Here is a 5,000-nt window from a genome sequence, read left to right as displayed (position 1 = left end):
GGGAGAACTACGAGATTAGAGATTAGGAAGACAAATTCGAGACTCTTACCACTCTTATTTTTGTACTTACTTGCTCAGAGTGTGTTGTGTTGATCTTCTACAAGCACTAAAACAACCATGTTTCACTCACTCTAACAGTCGGTGCAGTCTCTTACCAATTTATTCGTCTCTTCTTCTCTTTCTTTCTTTCTCTCTCTATATATATATATATATTTTTTTTTTTTCTCGTGATATTTTTTTCTCTTTTTACCTTTTTCTCTCGCTATATGTATTTCTCTTTCGTTTTTTTTTTCTCTGTGTTCTCTGTTAGCTCTATTCTCTCTCTCTCTCTCTCTCTCTCTCTCTGCCCCTCTCTCTCTCTCTCTCTCTCTCTCTCTCTCTTTCTCTCTCTCTCTCTCTATCTATCTATCTGTCTATCTATCTATCTATCTATCTTTCTTTCTCCCGTCCTTCTTTCCTCTTTCACTTCTCCAACCTCTCTCCACTTTTCTTCTCCCACCTCCTTACCTCCCTCCCTCCTTCCCTCCTCTCCTTCCCCCCTTCCCTCTCTTTTGACTACGTCCAACCGCCACGTCAGGTAAAATGATAACAAATTAGCCTGCTTTTTATTTTCACAATTTCTTTTTTCTATTTTTTTTCAAGGTGGGACGGAGGGAGGGAGGGAGGGATGGGGGGAGGAAGGGAGGGAGGGAGGGAGGGAGGGAGGGAGTTAGTGGGGGGACCGTGTAATGCTCCGCTCTTGCTTGTAATTTTGGCTTATCGTACATCAGTCAATCAAAGTGACGGACGGGGCGCGTGAGTGCAGTCATTATCGTGCATCTGGCAGGTGACTCTCGCTTGACCTACCTTTACTATCGTGTTATTGCTTATTTATGTGTTCATTCACTTGCCCTTGTTTATTCATTTGTTTTTCCTTCTTCCAAGTCTTGGTTTGAGTATTCTTTGATTTGATATATGGTAATTAGCAACGTTAGAATGTGGAAAATTCAAAATCTTACGGAAATTGCGTTGTAGAAAATGGGAATCACATTTTCCCACTTTCTATTTTTTTTATTTTTATTAGCATTATAGCATTATTTTTTTTGTCTTTTCTCTTTTGTTAGAGAATTAGAAGAAAGGAAGGGGAGGAGGAGGGGAGGAGGAGGGGGAAGGGGAATAGAACATGGGGGTTGGGGAGGAGGGGGGAGGGAATAGGAAGGGGGGTACGTAGTGCCACATTCCGGCATCAAAGAGCCTTCTTAATACCCCCCTCCAACTCCCCACCCCATTCCCACCTTCCTGTTCCCTTTCCCTCTTCTTCCCTTCCCCCCCTCCCATTCCCTTTCCTCCCCTCCCTTCCCCTCTCCTCCTCTCCCCTCCCCTTTCCTCCTTTCCCCTCCCCTCCCCTCCCCTCCCCCCCCCTCCCCTCTCCCTTTGCGTGTCGCGTAGTATCGAACGGTAGCCTTGGGGGGGGGGGGGTAGAGGAGGGTGGATGAGGGAGGGGTAGATAAGGAGGGTAGGGGTAGAGGGGGAGGGGTGGGATAGGGGAGCTTTGCTGTGTCATTCAGTGGTAGACTTTTTTTTTTTTTTTTTTTTTTTTTTTTTGAGTAAAGGGGAGGGAGATATTTTTGGAAAACTTTATATCAGGGTGTGGAATTCTCCTCTGCCCCCCCCTTCTCCCTCTCCTCTTTCCCCCAATTTTTCTCTCTTTTATTTATCTTTTCCTTATTTTTCTCTCTCTTTCTTTTCATTTTTTCTTTCAGTCTTCCACCTGTTTTCTTTGTTTTTACTTTTTGTCTTACTATCCCACTTCCTCTTTCCTCCACCTTTTCTCTCTCTCTTTCTCTTCTTCCTTTTTCTCTATAATTTTTTTGTTTTGTTTTTGTTTTTTCATTTCTTTCTCTTCCTTTTTTTCCCTTTCATTTATTTCCTCTCTCGCATTCTTCCTTTCTTTTACCTGTCAGAAGAAGACTGTAAAGAAAATTGTGATTTTCTTTCTTGTCTTTGTGTTTTGTCTTCTACTTTGATTATTGTTGTATTTTCATTAATCATCACCATTGTCACTAGCATCATCATTACCATCATCATCGCCATCGTCGTCATCATCATCATCGTCGTCGTCGTCGTCATCATCATTGTCATCGTCGTTGTCGTCATCATCACCATTATCATTATCATCACCACCATCATCATCATCATCACCACATCATCATCATCATCACCATCATCATCATCATCATCATCATCATCATCACCATCATCAACACCATCATCATCATTACCTTCTTCATTATCGTCTTCGTCTTTATATTTTTTATTTGTCTGTTATTCTCTCCTCCTCATCTTCTCCTGTTCGTCTTCATCCATTACTTTATCTTCCTTGTTTATTTTTACCATAATCATTATTATTATTGATATTATTTATCATTATTATCGTTATTATTGTTATTATCATTATGATCATTACGATTATATTATTATTATTATTATTGTTATTATCATTATTATTTGTTATTATCATTTTTATTATTATTATCGTTATTGTTATTGTTATTGTTATTATTATTATTATTATTTGTTATTATCATTTTTATTATTATTATCATTATTGTTATTATTATTATTATTTGTTTTAATCATTTTGATTTTTATTATATCATCATCATCATCATCATAAACTGTGGTTGTTACTGTTGATTTTGTTTTTGCTGTTGTTGAGGCTGTTGTTGTTACCATTATAAAGCATCAACATTTATATGTACTTTAATATTAAAAAAAAAAAATGGATTCCTATTTCTTTCCCTTAGTCTCTCCTGAAACGATGAAGGGATTTCAGACAATATTTGGAAGGGAAAATGAAAGGAAGGCAAGGAGGGGGAGGAGTGAAAGGGAGCCATAGGGGAGGTGCAAAAAAAAAAGAAAAAAATATATAAATATATACATATTTGTATATCTGAATTTATATATGTATAGCTATATATATGTATATGTATGTATATATATATATATATATATATATATATATATATATATATATGTGTATATATATATATATATATAATATATATATATATGTATATGTATATATATATATATATATGTATATATATATATATATATATATATATATATATATATACATATATGTGTGTGTGTGCGTGTGTGTATGTATGTATGTATGTATGTATGTATGTATGTATGTATGTATGTGTATATGTATATATGTATATATGTATATGTGTATATATGTATATATATATATATATATATATATATATATATATATAGAGAGAGAGAGAGAGAGAGAGAGAGAGAGAGAGAGAGAGAGAGATGTATCCGTATGTCCTGGCCAGTAAGATGGAGACCGACCGCACAGCTGGGCCAAAAAGGGAGGGGGGTCGTAAGGGACGAGGCGGGGAGGAGGCGAAGAGCCAGGTGAGAGAGAGAGAGGAAGAAGAAGAAGAAGAAGAAGAAGAAGAAGAAGAAGAAGAAGAAGAAGAAGAAGAAGAAGGAGAAGAAGAGAGGAGAAGGGAAGAATCAAGTTGAGAGAGAGAGGAGGTGGAGGAGAGGGGAGGATCCAAGGTGAGACAGAGAGAGAAGAAGAAGAAGAAGAAAAAGAAGCGAGAGAGAAGAAGAGAGAAGAAGAAAAAGAGAGCAGAGAGAGAGAGAGAGAGAAGAAGAAGAAGAAGGGAGAGAAGGAAGAACCAAGTTGAGAGAGAGAGAGGAGGGGGAGGAGGGGAAAGTGCCAAGGTGAGACAGAGAGAGAGGGGGAGGAGGAGGGAGAAGAGGGGAAAGAACCAAGTTGAGAGAGAGATGAGGGGGAGGAGGGAAAGTGCCAGGTGAGACAGAGAGAGGGAGGGGGAGGAGAGGGGAAGAACCAGGGCAAGGGAAGGAGGAAGGGCGTAGAGAGGAGAGAGGGGAGGGGGGGAGGGGGAAGGCGTGGGTGGCCCTGAGGCGGATCGAGGGGAGGTGGGCGCCGAGGGGAGATAGTGAGGGGAGAGAAGAGACTAAAAAGTTAATACTTGGGACCCAACAATGAGGGGAGTGTCCGGACTATTGATGGAAAGGTGAGGGGAGGGCGAGAGGAGAGGGTACGAGAGGACAGCGAGAGAGGGGAGAAGGAGGGAGAAGAGGACAGCGGAAGGGGAGAGAAGAGGGGAGCAAGTAGATGGGAAGAGAAGGGAGGGAGGAGAAGACAGGGAAGGAGAGAGAGAAAGAGAGGGAGAGAGAGAAAGAGAGAAACAGAGAGAAAGAAGGTGATACAGGAGGAAATAAGGAAAATACGAAGAGAAAAGAAATGGAAACAGACAGTGAACACAGAAAGTATTTTCAAATTCCCTTTACAAAAGTAAATAGATTCAGTTCCTTACAAAGATTATAAGAAGAATAGCACTTTGATAAAGCGTAATAACAGTAATACACAATATGAAATTAACAGCAACAGCACAGATGATACAGAAAAAAAAAGTATAGAAGAGAATAGCTACAGTAACTACTGACAAGGTAATTAATACTGCAATCAAAATTAAGTGCAATTATAATGATGGCTTTTATGATGTGAAAGAAAATGGTTTTGAGAAATTCGCGGACCATCGTTTGAAGACAGAGATGAAGAAGAAAAGAAGACATGAGAAATTGCGACAACGTGTCTGACCAATGAAGCGTAGAAGAGGGAGAGAGGGAGAGGGGGAAAGAATGAGAGAAGGAGAGGGGGAGAGAAGGAGAGGGGGAGAAGGAGAGAGAGGAAGAGGGAGAGGGAGAAGAGGGAGAAGGAAGAGAAGGAGAGGAGAGAAGGGGAGAGAGAAGAGGGAGAGAGAGAGAGAGAGGAAGAGAGAGAGAGAGAGAGAGAGAGAGAGAGAGAGAGAGAGAGAGAGAGAGAGAGCAAGAGAAGAGGAAAGCTTGAGTGGGGAGAAGGGAGAAGAAGAGACAAGAGGGACACCGGGAGAAAGAAAGACGAAGGAGGAGAATGAAGCAGAAAGGGGGATAAACAAAGAAGAGGAAAGAGGAGAGATAGAAAGACA

This window comes from Penaeus vannamei, chromosome 22, assembly GCF_042767895.1.
Source record: "Penaeus vannamei isolate JL-2024 chromosome 22, ASM4276789v1, whole genome shotgun sequence".
In the NCBI taxonomy this organism is placed as follows: domain Eukaryota; kingdom Metazoa; phylum Arthropoda; class Malacostraca; order Decapoda; family Penaeidae; genus Penaeus; species Penaeus vannamei.
Note: the sequence above shows the minus strand (reverse complement) of the source record.